Source organism: Vulpes lagopus, chromosome 3 (assembly GCF_018345385.1).
Source record: "Vulpes lagopus strain Blue_001 chromosome 3, ASM1834538v1, whole genome shotgun sequence".
NCBI lineage: Eukaryota > Metazoa > Chordata > Mammalia > Carnivora > Canidae > Vulpes > Vulpes lagopus.
In genome coordinates this window covers 64,292,539-64,312,987 of record NC_054826.1, presented here as the reverse complement: position 1 = coordinate 64,312,987, position 20,449 = coordinate 64,292,539, and the positions used below count along the sequence as shown (strand labels likewise).

At 37.8% G+C, this 20,449-nt stretch overlaps 1 protein-coding gene across 6 annotated transcripts in view; it reads right to left on the bottom strand.

The window, feature by feature from the left end:
- USP54 (ubiquitin specific peptidase 54) overlaps window positions 1-20,449 on the bottom strand; it is a 118,679-nt gene that overhangs the window by 66,686 nt on the left and 31,544 nt on the right. The window contains exon 1 of one of the 6 annotated variants that reach the window (XM_041749568.1): window positions 13,202-13,263. The exons of 4 other annotated variants lie outside the window; for them this stretch is intronic. The gene's annotated coding sequence lies outside the window, so the exon portion shown is untranslated. Of the gene's footprint in view, window positions 1-12,122; window positions 12,197-13,201; window positions 13,264-20,449 lie in introns of those variants that run through there. One more of the 6 variants, XM_041749566.1, reaches the window with a different exon arrangement.

The window sequence follows — 20,449 nt, the reverse complement described above, 5'->3', positions numbered from 1 at the left end:
AGGAAAAAGATAAAAACAAAACAGTATAGACATAAGGATAAAATAAAATAGAATACAGCTTGAATCCTATTTCTATGAAAAGGAGAACTCAAAATGTAGTATAATGTATAGCTGTTACAAGAGCAAGTGATGTTGAATGATTATGATATTATACAAAAGGGACCAGGACTAAACTTGGAGTTAGAAAACATGGGTTCAATTTCCACATTTTTACTACTTTGCATAATCCTAAACTACTTAAGTGTCCTGAACCAGGGCAGCCAGGGTGGCTCAGAGGCTTAGCGCTGCCTTCAGCCCAGGGCGTGATCTGGATACCGGAGATCAAGTCCCACGTTGGGCTTTCTGCGTGGAGCCTGCTTCTGCGTGGAGCCAATGAATAAATAAATAAAATCTTTTTTTAAAAAAGTGTCCTGAACCTAGTTTTCTGAGTCTGTAAAATGATGGCACAATACCTATTCTACATAGTGGTTGAGATTTAGTAATAGGCATGCCAAAGTACTAGCAAGTTTTCAAAACAAAGGATGAATAATAATGAGTTCCACTGAATGAGTGATCTGTAATGCCTAAATTTTGGTTTGGGGGCCTCAGGATACTAGAAAGTTGTAAACCACCAGGAATAAGTCTTCTAATTGTACAAAAAGAACAATAGGCCTCACATAGGACAAGTGTGATGTCAGTACAATTTTACTGTGTGCTTAGAGAAACATTTGAATTTTACAATTATTTTTAAAATACAAAGTTTAATTTTTTCTGTGTAAAAAGGCAAACAGTTGAGCCAATTACAAGGCCCAGGGTAACATTTTAGAAGGCCTACAAAGAATAATGATTATGTCCAACTGATCAATGATTCAAATGGAAAAACTGTGATAAGTATCTCAGTTTCTAAGGAAAGAACAGCAGCCTCATTACAAGTGATTAATGCCAAAAGTAACCTAAATATTAGGAAATCAAACTGCACTACACTAAGATAACAGTTAACCAGGAAAGTTGCTCACATTTCTAGTTTCTATTCTATATAGCAGTTTATTTGTAATACACTCACGAAACTATATTTGCCTTGATAAATCAACAGGCAATTACCTCAATTCCATATGTCAATTAATTCCCAACTACATCTATAGTATCTTGTTAGTAACTATAAGAATTAAAATCAGTTAATTTATGCAAAGTGCTAATTCAGCATCTGGCATATAGTAATTACTGTATAAATGATTGTTATTATTCCCATTTCCTTTCAAACATTTCCTCCTGAGTTCTTTTCTTTTTAAAGACATACACACACAAATATCCTATATTCTTCAAAAAACAAAAACAGTAAAGATCACCTTGAATTTATTAACCGCTATGCCTGCCTACTGTCCCAAATTCTTTTGGACCTTTCAATATTAAATGTCTCTACAATTAATAATTTATAACTGCTATCTCTTCATGCTCACCGTCAATCTCTCCAGGACATGGTACTGATCCTTTACTCCACCACTACCACAATTTTACTTCATAGAATATGCTTTCAATCTAAAGAAATCTCCTACTTGTAAAACCTACTGGCTTTTTCCACAAGCCTCATTCTTCTTAATTTCTCTGTAGCACCTAACACTGGCTGCCTTGATGCTACATAATCCTGGATTCTTTCAAAATTAATAAGAAAATGAGAGAATGAGTAAAATGAAATGACAAACCAGAACACTAGTTCTCCTGCTATGCTGATAGTTTTTTTTTTTCTCTTTATTGCTTTCTTTAAAAAGTGCATTCCTTAAAGTTTAAATCAGACCTTCTTGCTCATCTCTATAGTTCAACCCATGGTATTCTCATCTACTGCTGTCAGAACTTCAAACATCACTTTTGGTCTGACAAATCACAAATCTCATGAACCCTAAAATCAAATTACCAAATATTTGCACATCATCCCACTTTCATAAGTTTAGCATGTCCAAAAATAAAATCACCCCCTTCCCCCAAAAAAATAGTGCCTCCCCTGATTCCTTTTTTAACTAGTGGCATTTCCAATTACCCAGGCTCAAAACCTCTGTAGTCTTAGACACCATCCTATCCATCTCCCCCTTCCCTATTCACACGTCACAAAGTCTTATCAATTTTCTCTTCAAAATCTCTTATATTGATCCTTCTTTTTCACTTCCACTGTCACCCTAGTTTACACCACAATTATTTCCCACTTAAATTATTAAAATAGATTAAGTCTTGCTAGCCCCAGTCTCTTGCCATATTGATGCATTTATATAACTACTTTAAAATTTAATATTTCTTGTGGTACCTGCGTGGCTTAATCAGTTAAGCATCTGCCTTCAGCTCAGGTCATGACATGATATCAGGCACTCAGGTGCCCCAAAGTTTTCTATAATTTAAGAGCAATGTTTCTACTATATCAAAATTTCTAGGATCCTCCCCCAACCCATGTTACCCTCCATCCATAAAGGATAAGGATTTGGGGGCAGCCCAAGTGACTCAGCAGTTTAACACTGCCTTCCGCCCAGGGCCTGATCCTGGAGACTCGGGATCGAGTCCCAAGTCGGGCTCCCCGCATGGAGCCTGCTTCTCTCTCTGCCTGTGTCTCTCTCTCTCTCTCTCTGTCTCTCATGAATAAATAAATAAAAAGATTTAAAAAGAAAAAAGATAAGGATTTTATCCCACCTCATTTGAGAATGGGGAATAGAGGGAGGTCAGAAGACAATTGTATTATATCCATATATCTGTTATTGTAGGAAATATTATCACAAAATTTTATCAAAGTTTCTTTCAATTGTTATATAATCCATCTTTCTATTTATAAATTGTGACTCTACCTATATATACATATAGAAAAAGTATGAGCTATATCTTTAACTTTCCATATTAATTGTTTCATCTTATCAAGATATTCTTTTACTTATTTATTCATGAGAGACACAGAGAGAGAGAGAGAGAGAGAGAGAGAGAGGCAGAGACACAGGCAGAGGGAGAAGCAGGCTCCATGCAGGGATCCCAACACTGGACTCAATCCCGGGTCTCCAGGATCACGCTCTGGGCCGAAGGTGGCACTAAACCACTGAGCCACCCAGGCTGCCCTTATCAAGATATTCTTATATTAATATAATTCCGTTTATTTATTTTTTAAAGATTATTTATTCATGAGATACACAGAGAGAGAGACAGGCAGAGACACAGGCAGAGGGAGAAGCAGGCTCCATGCAGAGAGCCCCATGTGGGACCAGATCCTGGACCCCAGGACCACGCCCTGAGCTGAAGGCAGACACTCAACCACTAAGCCACCCAGATGTCCCTAATATAACTTCAGGCTTTCCTCACCATCAGTATAAACATTTTAAGGGATATTATATAGCTTTGAGCTGATGAGATTCTGGGAAGTAGGTTTTTTTTTTTATTCTTTTTGTTTTTAAGATTTATTTATTTAAGGGGCATCTGGGTGGCTCAGTCAGTTAAACCTCCAACTCTTGGTTTCAGCTCAGGTCATGTTCTAAGGGTCCTGAGATTGAGCCCCACATCAAGTTCAGCCCTCAGTAGGGAAAGGGAGAGGAAGAAGCAGACTCTCCAATGAGTGGAGAGCCAGACTCAGGGCATAATCCCAGGACTCTGAGATCATGACCTAAACTGAAGATAGATGCTTAGCCCCTCTCCCAAAAAAAGATTTATTTAAGTAGTCTCTACACCCAATGTGGAGCTCAAATTTATGACCCTGAGATCAAGAGTCACATGCTCTACTGTCTGAGCCAGCTAGGTGCCACTCTAGGGAGGTAGTTTTCTAGAAATGCACCCAAGAGTCATATCCTTAGATACTTAGTTTTGAAAAAAGAAAAGAAAAAATCTTGGTGAGCATGCATTATTTGTTCAGTGGCAGTCTATTTCAAAGAAGTCCACATACAGTTTCAATACAGAATCTTGCTTAGTTTTTGTATCAGATGATGACTGAAACTACTACCACCCAATAATGGCAACTATGCTCTATGTATGGATTTATTCAAATTTAAATTAAAACTGCTCCATAGTCTATTACCTAGTACTCCTTTCTATTTTGCCCCTCACAGTAGCAACCAAAGGACTCACAGCATTCCACAAAGAACAGTCCTAGACTACAACAAACTTAGAGCAGGCTACTTGGCATCTATTTAACAACAAACTCTACAGAAAATTTATCATTATTTTTACCCCCAATTACTAGTTTCCAGCCAAGTGCTAAAACTATGAAGTAATCAATCAAAGGTGGAAAAAGGAGAAAGCATATAAGAATTTTATTACTGTGCTGTTCTCAACTCTGAAAAAGTTATCGTGACCTTATATTTTACTATTGCTGAATAGACTATGAGGAGCCAAATAAGTTTGTTCATACATTTTTCCAGCTTTCTTGAGGTATAATTGACAAATAAAATGGTAATGTAGTATATAATAAAGTATATGATTTGACATATGTATATACTGTGAAAGAAATCCCATAATCAAGTTAACTAACATATACTAGAAGGAGAATAGAAAAGATAAAATGAAGAATTGGATTTTTTAAAAGATAAAATTGACAAATCTTTAGCTAGACTAAAAAAGAAAGAGGATTAATAAATAAAATCAGAAATGAAAGAAATGTTACAATAACACAAAAATACTAAGAATCATAAGAAACTACTATGAAGGGGCAACTAGCTGGCTCAGTCAGTAAATCATGCAGCTTCTAATCTCAAACTTTTAGTTTGAGCCCCACATTGGGTGTAGAGATAATTTAAAAATAAAACCTTAAAAAAAAAAAAAAAAACTACTGTAAAGACTCTTAACTATTGGGGACAAACTGAAGGTTGGGGGAGGGGATGGATAGTAGGGTGGTTGTAGATAAGTTAAATATGTGATGGGGATTAAGGAGTGCACCTGTTGTGATGAACGCAGGGTTATGTAAGTGATGAGTCACTAAATTCTACACCTGAAACCAATATTACTCTATGTTAACTAAATGGAATTTAAATAAAAATTTAGAGGACAAAAATCAAAGTATTTTTAAATTAAAAAAAAAAAAAACTACTGAAAAAAATATACGAAAAATATAAACCAACAAATTGGATAACCTAGAAGACCTGGATAAATTCCTAGAAATATACAACCTACCAAGACTAAATCATGAAGAAATAGAATGTCTGAACATAAATACTTATATTTATGTTTTAAAGGTTTTATTCATATTTATTTGAGAGAGAGAGAGAGAGAGAAAGAGAGAGAGAGAGAGAGGAAGAGAGAGAAGCCAACTCCTCACTGAGCAGAGAGCCCAATGTGGGGCTTAACCCCAGGACCCTGGGATCATGACCTGAGCTGAAGGCAGATGCTTAACCGACTGAGCCGCCTAGGTGCCCCTACTTATATTTATTTAACCTTTAATTTTCTTTTTTTTTTTTTTTTTAAAGGGTTTTTTTTTTTTTTTTAATTTTTTTTTTTTTTTTTTCTATTTTTATTTATGATAGTCACAGAGAGAGAGACAGAGGCAGAGACACAGGCAGAGGGAGAAACAGGCTCCATGCACCGGGAGCCCGACGTGGGATTCGATCCCGGGTCTCCAGGATCGCGCCCTGGGCCAAAGGCAGGCGCCAAACCGCTGCGCCACCCAGGGATCCCAACCTTTAATTTTCTATATACTTATTTAATCATCGAGAGAGAGAGCACAAGCAGGGGGAACAGCAAGCAGAGAGAGAAAGAAGCAGGCTCCCCACTGAGCAAGGAGCCAGATGTGGGGCTCGATCTCAGAACCCTGGGATCACAATCTAAGCCAAAGGCAGATGCTTAACCAACGGAGCCACTCAGGCACCCTACTAATTTTCACTTTAAAAAAACTGTTTTCAAAAAAAAAAAAAAAAAAACTGTTTTCCTTAAACAAGACCCCCTGAATTAGGGCCCATAGAGTCCGAAACCTATTACAGAAACTAGATTTGTAAAGTATATGTTACTTGAAAAATACATAATTCAAAAAGCTACTTTAAATTCAGTAATACTAACAAATTTATATTTTATTAACCAAAACAACATGCGATATATTTTTTGTTGTATAAAATCTGGCACTAAATAGCTAAATTATACTGTTGATGCATACTTGGATTTTGCATTCTTGAGCCCATTGTAATAATTCCACCAGGGATCCACAGCTGACAGAATAAAAATGACAGGGCTAAATTTAAAAGATCATAGCTCAAGAATGCCAGCATTAGAAGTAATGCTGTAGAAGCTAATTAAATTTAGAAAAAAATTTATTTCTCTGTATTAATGAAATTCTTCACAAGAATACCCAGTAACTCAAATATGCTGCCAGTTTCCTCAGGCCAAAATAATAAACCAGGCTATAACCAAAGCCACTCTAATTATCCCCTACTATATTCCTCATCAACAAAGTCAGCTTCTCTTAGCCTCTGTTTCTGAAAAACACAAAATAGTCATTCAAATGTTTGCTGAAATGACACAGGCTTATGCATAAAGAGAGATGAAGCCTAGAGGAACACTGGGCCAGGAAGAGCCTGTCACCCTAAGTAGGACGGATAAATGAGGTTCAGAGATCTACAGGTTATTAGCATTGGAGACTTCATTATGAATGTGACATGAATGTGGCTGAGATCAATGAAGACTACAAAGGATTTGTTGCTGCAGAGCCTGGGAGTCCTTTGATGAAACCAGGCATAAAGTGTAAGTGGCTTAGAAGGGGCTAGGTCCCTTAAGGGAATTCATTTCATAATAAATAAAGTTCAATGAATCACTAAGTCAACATTACTAATTTCATGTGTAGAGAACATGACATTTTTGCAAATGATAGTATCAAAGTATCCTTTTTTTTTTTAAGATTTTATTTATTCATTGATGAGAGACACCGAGAGAGAGACAGAGACACAGGCAGAGAGAGAAGCAGGCTACAAGCAGCAAGTCTGACGTGGGACTCGATCCCAGGTCTCCAGGATCATGTCCTGGGCCAAAGGTGGTGCTAAACTGCTGAGCCACCCGGGCTGCCCAGTATCAAAGTATCCTGACCAAAATCTTAATTATTAACTACTAAGGAAAAGATGATAACTTTACTGTAGAGCAGCCTGGCAGAAACCACCTTAACCAAGTGATCATGGTCAATAGCACCAGCAATAATACATATTAACGTCATGAATCCCATAGTAATAATACACTGAGAACACAACATTATTTGTAGTATTCCTGACTAAACCATATGATCTCAGTCCAATCATGAGAAAACATCAGAAAAATCCAAACTGAGGAACATCTGACAAAATAACTGATCAATACTCTCCAAAAATGTCAAAGTTGGAAGACAAAGAAGACAGAGGGACACCTGGGTGGCTCAGTGGTTGAGCGTCTGCCTTCAGCTAGATTGTGATCCTTGGGTCCTGGAATCCAGTCCTGCATCCGGCTCTGCCTGCTTTTCAGAGAGCCTGCTTCTCCCTCTGCCTATGTTTCTTCCTCTCTCTGTGTGTCTCTCATGAATGAATGAATGATAGATAAATAAATAAATGAATACATAAACAAATCTTAAGAAAATAAAATAGAAAATAGGAAAAAAAAAAGGTTCTCTCCCTCTCCCACCTTTCCATTTTCCCTCATTTCACACTCTTCTGTGCTCTCAGCGCATGTGGATCATTCATTCTACCCTTTCTCGTTTTAGTTATTTGTATACATGGACTACAGCATATTCCTTATGGGCATCTTTTTACACGGAGGTTGAATATAACAGGCACTGAATTGTTGAAAGTTAAGTTGAAAAACTTTTTGTTTGAAGGGATAAGTACCCAAAACAGCCAATTCCAACACCCTGATAAATTCTGACTTTCCTTCAGTAAAAGAGCCCCCAAAATGTCCATATCTAGTTTGAGATACTGCAGATTTTTTCTAATGGAGATTATATCAATTGAATCAATATTTGTTTCTGATTCAAGCTTGGAAATAAAGAGAGATAAGCATCTACAACCATAAAAAAAGCTAAACTATTTGTTGATTTATGGGCTGGTTATCTCAAACTCCCCAGTGAATACAGTTACTCAACTCAAACAATTTCCTGAGGGTTGGACTTTGGCAGCTTCAAATTATTACATCATGTACAACAAGATCTGTATGCTGACTTAAAAAATATATAAAAAGCCTTATTTTTCCTTTTATAAGAACTTAGAAAACTGTCATTTATAACAAATTTTCCAAAACCAGTTAGGAAGAAAATAAAACAGAAGACATTTCACTTTGTTATAACTGACAAACTAAGAAATGATGGTTGCAGGCTACTTAGTCCATCCTTATAAGGATCCAGAGCTGTATAGATAATTTACTGACTTGTGAGGGAGGCAGCATAATAGTAAAAAGAACATAGTAGTTACAAGTGCAGCCTCTGCAGGGCCAACTACATTGCATAACCTCAGGAAACACCACGCTCACAGTGGAGATCCAAGCAGTACCATTCCCAGAGAACACAATGTGAATTATACAACTTAGGGATCCACAGTTAGCAAGGTAGAACTGGACAAGTAGGTCTGGACTCTGCCAACTAACAACATCATGACCAAGTTACTGAATCAGTTATTGAAGTCTCAGCCACCTCATCAGTAAAATGGGATTAAGAAATAACATCTAAGTCATAGGATAATATATACATGTATAATTAGCCTAGTACCTAGTATTAGTGAGTGAGACATAAATGCCTTGATGATAATAAAGAATAAGCACCTAGGTGGCTCAGATGGTTAAGCATCTGCTTTCCACTCAGGTCATGATCTCCAGGTCCTAGGATAGAATCCCATGTCGGGCTCCCAGCTTAGCAGGGAGTTTGCTTCTCCGTCTCCCCCTGTCTCTCTCTCTGCTCATTCTCACTGTCTCTCAAATGAATAAATAAAATATTTTCTAAAAGATGAATCTACATTCCAAACCTGCTCCATTACTTTCAGATCATTTACTACCTACAATAAATGTGATCTGTTGAGAGTATTCAACAAAATCATATATGCAAAATACTTAGGGACAGGTACAAAATAAGAGTTCCAATTATGATGGCTGGAGGGGATGCTTGACTGACTCAGCTCGTAGAGCATACAACTCTTGATCTCACGGTCATGAGTTTGAGCCCCATGTTGGACATAGAGTTTACTTAAAGAAAAATGATTATGATTGGCCATTCCCTATGCCTCCTCTCCTTCCTTCTTTCTCTCTTACACACACAAACACACACACATAAACTTAATGTAGAAATTCTATGACTGGGATCCCTGGGTGGCGCAGCGGTTTGGCGCCTGCCTTTGGCCCGGGGCGCGATCCTGGAGACCCGGGATCGAATCCCACGTCGGGCTCCCAGTGCATGGAGCCTGCTTCTCCCTCCGCCTGTGTCTCTGCCTCTCTCTCTCTCTCTCTGTGACTATCATAAATAAATAAAAATAAATCTTTAAAAAAAAAAAAGAAATTCTATGACATTAAACTGCAATTAATAGCATAAACCCAAAGCCATATCAAAATGAGGGCAAATGTATTCTAAAAATAATGCATTCTCAATACAATTTACCTAGATCTCCGTAATAACTTCCAAACTATGTTTCCCTTTTTAATCCTGTCTATATGTACTGCCAAAAGCAAACTCTGATCAATCACTATTTAGCTTATAGAAGTTCAGTGACAAAATACAGTCAAAACTCGTTGGCCTTAAATAGCCTTGTATAATCTTAACCTATGCAGTTTCCAACCTCATCTACCACTAACCCCCTTAAAACACAAAAAGAGATTTGTTCTGTATATACTCCCAGCATTTTGCTCAATAAGGAATATTATTCCCTTCCCACTCCCATCTTTCCAGTCCTACCTAACACAAGTAATCCTTTCCACTCAGCAAACCTGTTTGAAAAAGCCATTCTGCTGGCAGATTACAGTAATAGAGACTAATGACAGTCACCCCCTATTAAGAAGGAATAGTCATTTATATTAAACCATTTTCCAAAGAATTGTCTATATACTGCTCCTTACCAATTGGAACATATTCCCTCCCTCCAGGAACTTCATTAATTAGTACTTAACCAATATATTCGTACTTTATTAGAATACAATATAGAAAGTTAAACTGCCTTACACTGAACAGATACTCGATACTTGTTAAATAAAAGAATAAATGAAGATCTAAGCTTTGTGAAACACATTTTTCAGTTTAGAGATTAACTCAGTCATAAGTATGATAAATCATTCCTCTGTCTCTTCCCTGAACCTACTGCCAAAATCATACCATATCATTTAAATTACACATTCTGTTTCCAAAAGGTCTGTGGAATAAAGATACTCTACCTTATGGCCAGAAGGGCTAATACAATGTTCTTTCTCAGACACATTGCTAATAGCACCAACCTAGTAACAACAGGGGTTAAAGGAAAAAGAATCCATAGCAATTATATTAGGCCCCAGAATGGCAAAACGATAAACTATGAGTTGTATGAAGTTGCCCTATATTATCCTCTGGCCCAGTAACTTACGAGCTAGAGATCTTTTCCCCCTACTTCTTAAATCCTTGAGTCTTCTTAATTTAAATGCTTGATTGCAACTATGCACTATTTATGAATCATTATAAACACATCACTACCTAAATTCTTTCGGCACAAACAATAATGAAAGCATGATGGCTCTATCAACAGGAGGAAAATAGGCAGAGAAGCCACTGACTGCACTGGCTTGACTCATTACTGCTGGGAGAATACTGGTACTGAATGGCACAAGCAACTCCAGTGTGAGAGACCAAGCACATGACTGGGAAGGTGACAGAGGATACCAAGAAAAGAAGGGCATCTATAAAGAACCTTTCCTCTATGGGGGCAGGAGGCAGAGGAATAGGTAGGGATCCACTGAAATTTCTAAAAGCCTTCACAATACTCAAAAATATGCTACCAGATGCCAGGTTTGAGCCAGTTTGAATCCTAGCTCTAACACTCAAAACTGAGAGACTTTTAGCAAGTTATTTAGCTATAAAATTATAATAGCAGTCACCACTTAATGAACACCAGCTCTGAGCTAGGCACCATACACATGGTACATCCTTTAATTCCCACAACTAATCTGCCAGATGGAGATTATTCTCATTTTGCAAGAACGAAAAACCCATGTTCCTTCTACCTATGCACATCTGCTTCCTAGAGGGATAATGCTACCTATGTGGCAGTGTTATAACTGGGAATTAGAACTAAATGCAAAGTACTTAGCATAGGAACTAGCACCTGCCACATCACAGAAACTCAGGAAATCGTTACTGTACAGTCCAGGTATCACTTGAATAAATGGCTCAACTGAACAGCAATAAACATCCCACAAACAAGTTTTCCCTCACACTAACATAAAAATGACTGTAATTAGCAATACTTTTGGAAAACCAAAAGTGTGCGCACGTACAGCTTCCTAGTTGAATATCAAAACATACAATCCAAAGAAATAAAAAGTCCATTATCAAAGTGATACTTGACTCAATCTGAACACCAAATATTAAATATTTTACTTTCAAAGGGATTATAGATCTCATACCTCAAGGGACCAGGAGCTAATGAATAAATCTAACTTCCCCAAAAAGTAATTCCCAGAAGCATCTGTTATCCTGAAGTACTCAGCAAACCATTTCCCAGAATTAAGAACATATTGCTAAAATCTTAGTGAATTTTGCCAAAAACATTCTGCTGAGAGGAAAAAAGAATCATTCTGATTCTAGAAGCAAATGCTTCTTTCTAGCTGAGCCACAAAATAGATCTCTACTTCACTATTACTTTTTTTTACTATTACTTTATCAGTAAGTTAATACTGAAAATAAATATAAAAATATCACAAATATACTTGCATTTGAAGGAAATTTAAATATTAAGCCTATAACACTTGCTTTAATCTTAATGAGCTCAAGAAAATCTATGAGAATGTTTTTTTAAGCCAATAATAAAAATCAAATTTCCAAAGCCTTAATAATTGAAACAGAGAGGAAAGAAGACCAAAAACAATAGTCATATGACAGAAGCTCTCCTAAAAGTTGAGAGTCCTACAACCTAAATTTCAAAGCTTAAACCTTTGCTATTAAAAACAACACTTCACAAAGACTAACCTAGACAAAAAGACTAAATCCCTCCATCCATTTGCAGTTTTGCCACAAGAACAAGACTTACCAGGCAGCATGTTCAAACTCCAGCAATCCCAAGGGCATTTGTGGGGCATGGGATACAGGAATGAGGAGGGCCAGGGGAAGAGCTAGAGTTGCTGGGAGGGAAGGGTATGGGAGGGAGGAGACAACTGCAGCTAGCAACAATGGGAAAACTGTGAATCTAAACCACAAAGGCTTCCTGCAGAACAGGGTAACAGGGAAAGGGCAATTCTTTTTTACCACCTACCAGGAACTCAGAACTGGCATTTCATGATAAAGCTAAAAAGATGGAGCCTTCAATTAAATGTAAACAAAGTAAACTTAAGAAAACAACCAAAAGTAACTTGAAAGGACATATCATAAACTTCATAGAGGCTTAAGAAAAACAATTAGGAGGCTGTTTTCTCTAGGGGCATTCCTGCTGACAAAGGTCAGCAGTATAACAATAAGGTTTGCAGGATAGCAGCTGCTTCCAGAGGGCCAGCCCTAAAAAACAGTCCCTTGCACCACAGTGAAAAGGAGCGCTAGAAGACATGCCCATACTACTTTAGAGAATAACCAAAACAATGTCATTGTTTGACTACTTAATTCACAATTCCAAGACTTTCTGGACTTAAATTAAATTATATCACTTTAATAAGCAAAACACCTCCTTACACAAGACACAAACTCTTAAGGAAAATTATCGCATGAACTGAGCTGCTGAATTCAAGAATCAATTTTAAAATGCTTGCGAACTCAAAGATTCCCAAAACCAAAGGCAAGGACAGTAAAAGATCTCCACCCCTCTTTCAGGGAAGAAGCCAAGTTATATCACCAAGAACAAACAGCAGACAGAGTTCTGACCCCAAACATGTGATCAGTCAGCCCAGAACTTACATTTGCAGGCAGGGCACAGAGGCCCCAGAAGACCAACACACACCCTTCTACATATTACACCCAGTTACAAAACAACTTTATTAAAAGGAGTTGTTTTATAAGAATATTGATTTTAAAAAACTCATCAGCGGAATCCCTACCAATTATGAAGGTCTGTTGTATTTCTATAGGTTGCAAGAGAAAATGAGTTGACTTTTTAAAACATTTACTAGTAAAATTAAACACCTGCAGGGATCCCTGGGTGGCGCAGCGGTTTGGCGCCTGCCTTTGGCCCAGGGCGCGATCCTGGAGATCCGGGATCGAATCCCACGTCGGGCTCCCGGTGCATAGAGCCTGCTTCTCCTCCCTCTGCCTGTGTCTCTGCCTCTCTCTCTCATTCTGTGACTATCATAAATAAAATAAAATAAAATAAAATAAATAAAAATAAAGAAAAATAAAAAATAAAAAAAATAAACACCTGCAGGCATTGCCCAAAACTAATTAGGCTCTTACATTTTAACAATATACTAAATATACTAAAGTACTCCTTTCACAACAGTAAGTGTCCAAAAAAAAAAAAAAAAAAGATACAATATTGCTTTTCTTTTGCTAACCATTAACATTCTAACTGGGGTCTCCTAATGGTAGGCGGGGGTAGAGATGTCAGTCTAAAGTATGAAACCTAGGATTTCTATTGATCAGTGCTAATTGCAAAGAAAGAATATACAAATTATCAAGGTCAAGCTCTCTAATCAAGTCATTCAGTGAGTTATACATGCGTTGTGGGACTAATAAATAAAACTAGAATACTGGAGCAGAGTTACAGATCTTCAACCCTGGTTACAATGTAACTACATAAATGACTTTTCATATATAGCCAGGCAAGGAAGGTGATCCACGGGAAAATCTCACCCTGACAGATTGTAATCTCTTTTGAAGCCCCTCAGAAAGTAATTCATATAAAACTCTTCTATATAATCATATTCTGCCTTGTATAAGTTATTTCTTGACTTCTTTTTTTTTAAGTAGGCTCCACACCCAGCAGGGCTTGAAGTCACAACTGTGCAATTGAGACTTAGCTGTGATCAAGAGTTGTACACTTAAACCAACTGAGCCACCCAGGTGCCCCTATTTTTGACATTTCTTATTTCTTTTTCAAGACTGCACAGGAGATTCTGTCTCACATAGAGACAACTCTGCATCAACCACTCTGCCTGTCCACCTAAAATAGAGTAACTACAGGTGTCTGCTACCTAAGTGCCAAACTGCCTGTGGAAGAGTTTTTTGTGAGCATGACTGTTAGGTCAAGAGGGAGAGTGATATATATGGTTTCAGAAGTCTCGTTAAAATGTCCTAGGATCCTGGGCACCTGGGTGGCTCAGCTGGTTAAGTAAGCACTTGCCTTTGGCTCAGGTCATGATCCCAAAGTCCTGGGATAGACCCCTGCCTGAGTCAGGTTTCCTGCTCAGTGGGGAGCCTGCTTCTCCCTCTCCCTGCACACCCACCGCGCCCTTCCTCATGCTCTTTCTCTCTCTCAAATAAATAAAATCTTTATAAGTAAATAAATATCCTAGGAATCGAAAGTTAGATGATTGGTTACAACAGTATTTTTTAAAATTGTGCTTCAACAAAACTTGTCATATTGTTCTAGTACTATGCAAGGAGTATTACACATTAGCCTTCCTTTGACTATAAGAGACAAAGACCGGGGATGTCTGGGTGGCTCAGCGGTTGAGTGTCTCCCTTTGGTTCAGGTCATGATCCTGGAGTCCTGGGATCTGGCCCCACATTGGGCTCCCTGCATGGAGCCTGCTTCTCCCTCTGCCTGTGTCTCTGCCTCTGTTTCTCTCATGAATAAATAAAATAGAGAGAGGGAAAAAAAAAAAAAGAGACAGACACCTCAGGAAACAAAAATATGGGAGAAACTACCTCTAAGACTTGAATAAAGTAATTAAGAGAAACGGAGGAGGGGAGCAAGAACCCAGGCTAAAAAGACCCTACTTAGTCTGATACCACAATGTTTCATAATTGGTCTCTACTAACAAGCAAGGTAGGATACAGCAGAATGTTCAATTTAATGAAGGAACATTTTGCTTCTCTTAAAGTTATAAAAGAGAAATGGAATTCCTCTAAAAAAAACCAAGGTGACTCCCTCCTGGAGTAACCCCAAAGCAAAACCATTTTTGTTGATTTGTATTTCTGACATGCTAATGATAATGGTGATGTTGGCAGTAAAGACAAGAGTTGAGTGGCTCCAGAGTTGGAGCCAAATTGGAAAATAAAAGCCTCTTCATTCTAGCACTCCAGAGGGTACTGAGGAAGTCTGTGGACTTTTAAATAAACTATGGAGGATTGAGGTGGGGAGGAGCAGGGTAGAGATTACTTTGTATCAAGTGGAAGCCCATAGAAACAGTAGCATTTAACCCCTAGGCTATATGCTCACAGGAAAAAAAATGGGGGGGGGGAGCTTAATTCAGAGCTGTGAAACTGGAGTTCTAGAAAATGAAACTAAGATACCAACTTGATTTCAGTTAAGAAGGAATCCCCCCAAAATATTCTAGCTTTTTGTCTCTGTATTGTAAAGGAGAATACAATAGAAAGTCCAAGGAAAACAAGAAAAACTATACAGCTAATTTGTATCTAGTTTTTATTCTGAGATTTATTCACAGTATTGGTAAATAGTGTATATACCTTAAATATCTGATGATTTCACTTAAGTACATATTACTGAGAAGACGTATATTACAGACAAGGAAGAGAAACAAGCGGAAAAATTTATTCTAAGGACACATTTTGGAGAAACTTTGGCTGTTAAGCACAGGCCTACTGAGTAAAACCATCCAAGAAAACTTTCGTGTATTTCTCATATAAATGGACTCTAAAAAAAAAAAAAAAAAAAAAAGAGGAAAGGGGCGCCTGGGTGACTCTGTAAGTTAAGAGTCTGACTTAATTTCAGCTGGGGTCATTATCTCAGAGTTGTGGGCTCAAGTCAACACTGGGCGTGGAGCCTGCTTGGGATTCTCTTTCTCCCTTTGCCCCTCCCCACCCCTGCTCACTTGCATGCTCTCAGAGACCATTTATTTGGGTTTCTGCTGTTACAATATCATCATTGTTTAAATTAATATATTCAATTACATCTTGCACCCTCCTAAAAATTACTTCAAATAGCATTATCATTATGAATATTAGCCAACATATCTCTAGAACAGGGCTTAAATTTTCGTAAATTAGGCTGAAACTCCTAGAAAGCAGTAAGAATGTGAAATATCTCTCAAGTACACTGCAGGATTACCTAATTCTAGTCTCACAGAAAGCAGTAAAAAATATAAATCTGTCATTCTCTTTTATTTATTTTTAGAGAGGGATGGGGTGGGGCAGAGGGAGAGTGAGAGAATCTTAATTCCACTATTGGGTATTTATCCAAGAAAACAAAAAGACTAATTCGAAGAGATATATGCACCCCTATGGTTATTGCAGCATTTTTTACAATAGCCAATATATGGAAGCAACCTGTGTCTATCAGTAGATGAATGGATAAGGAAAATGTGGTATATTTACAATGGAATCTTACACAGCCATTAAAAAGGATGAGATTGTGCCATCTGAGACAAAATGGATGGATCTAGACAGTATTACACTAAATGAAATGTTAGACTGAGAAAGACAAATACCATGTGATTCCATTCATAAGTGAAATCTTAAAAATGAATAAACAAAAGAATCAAATCTATAAATACAGAGAACAACTGATGGCTGCTGGGACTAGGGGCAAAATGGGTGAAGGGAAGAGGGAGGCTTCCAGTTACGGAACAGATAAGTCACAGCAATAAAAGGCATAGCATAAGGAATATAGTCAGGACTCCTGGGTGGCTCAGCAATTGAGCATCTGCCTTTAGCTCGAGGCATGATCCCGCGGTCCTGAGATTGAGTCCCATATCAGGCTCCCTGCATGGAGTCTGCTTCTCCCTCTGTCTCTGCCTCTCTCTCTCTCTCTCATGAATTAAAAAAAAAGGAATATAGTCAATGATATTTAATAATAATGCAATGGGACAGACAGTAGCTACACTTGTGAAAACTTGCCAAATCACTAAGTGTACACCTGAAACTAATATAACATTGTGCGTCAACTATACTCAAATAAAAGGAAAAGGAAAAAAAGAACCAAATTGAGACTACAGCTGTGGTAAGCTGTCAGCAGAGTAATTTATATTTTTGGCAATATTGTTTCCTGAATTATTTTTGGTCTTCTCTAACAATAGTGAAAGCCTCAGAGATTTCTACCATACTTCAGAAAAGTTGAACTGATTTGGAGTAGAGTTATTAATAATGTGTTGAGATGTATATGCTAAATTTTTTGCTATGTTCAACTGAACCTTAATTATCAAATGGTTGTGCCAGGACAACTCAATGGCAAAAGAATAGTCTCATTAACAAATGGCATTGAAGCAACTGAATGAAGAAGAGAATGAAGAGAATGAAGTTGGACTCCTGTTGCACATTACAGGTAAAAATTAATTCACAATGGGGTCAAATCTCCAAATGAGTGAGCTAAAACTATAAAACTTTTAGAAGAATCTATAAACAGATATCTTCATGACCTTGGATTAGGTGGTCTTCTAAGAGGACATAAGCAGCAAAAGAAAAAAATACATAAATCTGACTTCATCAAAATTAGTAAGACAACCCAAAGAATGGGAATAAATATTTGCAAATTATATATAAGGGACTTGTATCTGGAATATATAAAGAATTCTACCAACTGAATAATAAAAACAATCCAAATTACAAATGGGTATCTTTTAAAACCTCAGTTAAAAAAGTATCTGAGGGGGATCCCTGGGGGGTGCAGCAGTTTAGCGCCTGCCTTTGGCCCAGGGTGTGATCCTGGAGACCCGGGATCGAATCCCACATCGGGCTCCCGGTGCATGGAGCCTGCTTCTCCCTCTGCCTATGTCTCTGCCTCTCTCTCTCTCTGTGTGTGTGACTATCATAAATAAATAAAAATTAAAAAAAAAAAAAAGTATCTGAGGGACGCCTGGATGGCTCAGCGGTTGGGCGCCTGCCTTCGGCTCAGGTCGAGATCCCGGGATCCGGGATCGAGTCCCACATTGGGCTCCCTGCGGGGACCCTGCTTCTCCCTCTGCCTGTGTCTCTGCCTCTCTCTCTGTGTGTGTCTCTCATGAACAAATAAATAAAATCTTAAATAAATAAATAAATAAATAAATAAATAAATAAATAAATAAAATCTGAATAGATATTTCTCCAAAGAAGATATGTAAATGGGTAATGAGCACATGAAAAACTACTCAACAGCAGAGTACAGAAAGTGGCAGGAGTGACTATACAGTGGAGAAACCTGACAGTCAGTGCATTAGCCAGCTCAGTATCAACAATGATAAATCACATCAATAATACATTCCTTGTTATGATACAATGAGAATGACATTGTATCCCTGTGATCTTCTACTCAAAAACCTCAACCCCAGTCCAATCATGAGAAAAATACAAAACAATTCCAAAAGAGGGGCGTCCTACAAAATACTTAACCAGTACTCCTCAAAACTGTCAAGATCATCAAAAACGATCAGAGTATGCAAAACCATTATAGCTAAGAGGAGCCAGCAAGAACTGACAAGTAACATACATGGAATTTTTTTTTAAGGTTTATTTATTTATTGAGAGAGAGAGAGAGCACAAACAGGAGGGGAGATGAAGAGTAAGAGAGACTCCCAGGCAGACTCCACACCAAATATGGACCCCAATGAAGGACTCCATCTCACAACACTGACATTACAGCCTGAGCCAAAACCAAGAGTCTGATGCTTAATCAGCTGTACCACACAGGCACCCCTGTAATGTGGAATTTTAGATAGGAACTTAGAACCAAAAAAGATATTAGGTAAAAACTGAAGACATTTGAATAAACTATGGACTTCAGTTAATAACAACATATCAATATTGGTTCATTAACTGCAACAAATGTACTATACTAATGTAAAAAATTAATAATAGGAGAAAATGTGGGGGGGCGGGGACCACATGGGAACTCCGTCTACAATCTGCTCAAATTTTTTGTAAATCTAAACCTGTTCTGGGGCAGCCCCAGTGGCGCAGCGGTTTAGCGCCGCCTGCAGCCCGGGGTGTGATCCTGGAGACCCAGGATCGAGTCCCACATCGGGCTTCCTGCAGGGAGCCTGCTTCTCCCTCTGCCTGTGTCTCTGCTTCTCTCTTTGCTCTCTCTGAATGAATAAATAAATAAATCTTTAAAAAAAATAAAAAAAATAAAATAAACCTGTTCTGGGGCAGCTGGGTGGCTCAGTGGTTGAATATCTGACTTTGGCTCAGTTCATGATCCTGGGGTCCTGGGATCAAGTCCCACATCGGGCTCCCTGCAGGGAGCCTGTTCCTCCCTCTGCCTATGTCTCTGCCTCTCTCTGTGTGTCTCTCATGAATAAATAAATAAATAAATAAATAAATAAATAAATAAATCTTTTTTAAAAATCTAAAACTGCTCTAAAGAATAAACTATTTTTAATAATAAATAATAATTTTAAATATACTCAAAAGTATTTTTTTTATTTTTATTTATTTTTTTTTTTATTTATGATAGTCACACATAGAGAGAGAGAGAGAGGCAGAGACACAGAGGGAGAAGCAGGCTCCATGCACTGGGAGCCTGACATGGGATTCGATCCCGGGTCTCCAGGATCGCGCCCTGGGCCAAAGGCAGGCGCTAAACCGCTGCACCACCCAGGGATCCCTCAAAAGTATTTTTTAAAACAAATTTTAATAATAGTAATTTTTAAACACAAGTTAAATAAAAACAAAATAAAAATCACTGGGCATCTGGGTGGCTCAGTTGGTTAAGTCCAACTCTTGGTTTTGGGTCAGTTCATGATCTCAGGGGTCATGAGATCGTGCCCTGTGTGGGGCACCATGTTCAGTGGGGAGTCTGCTTGAGATTTTCTCCCTCTGCCCTTCCCCCCGACTCATGTGCAGACATGCTCTCTCAAAAAAGTAAATGTTTTTAAATAATCAAAATCACAATTAGATACCTTTTCACACTCACTAAGATGGCTATAATCAAAAAGATAGATAATAATGAATGTTGGCAAGAATATGAAGAAATCTGAAACCTACACTTATGGTAGTAATGTAAAATGGTGCAGCAGCTACCTTAGAAAACAGTCTGGCCGATCCTCAAAAGATTAAACATAGAATTACAATATGACCCAGCAATTTACTCCTAATCATATACCCAAGAGAAGTGAAAGTGTTCATTCAAAAACTTGTACACAAATGTGCATAACAGCTTTATTCTTAATAGCCAAAACGTGGAAGCAACCCAAGTATGTCTCAACTAATGAATGGATAAATTATGGTATATTCATACAGTGGAATAGTATTAACATTAGAATGAAGTGTCAATATATGCTATAATATGTATAATATATATAACTTAAAGTATGCTAAGTGGAAAAAGCCAATCACAAA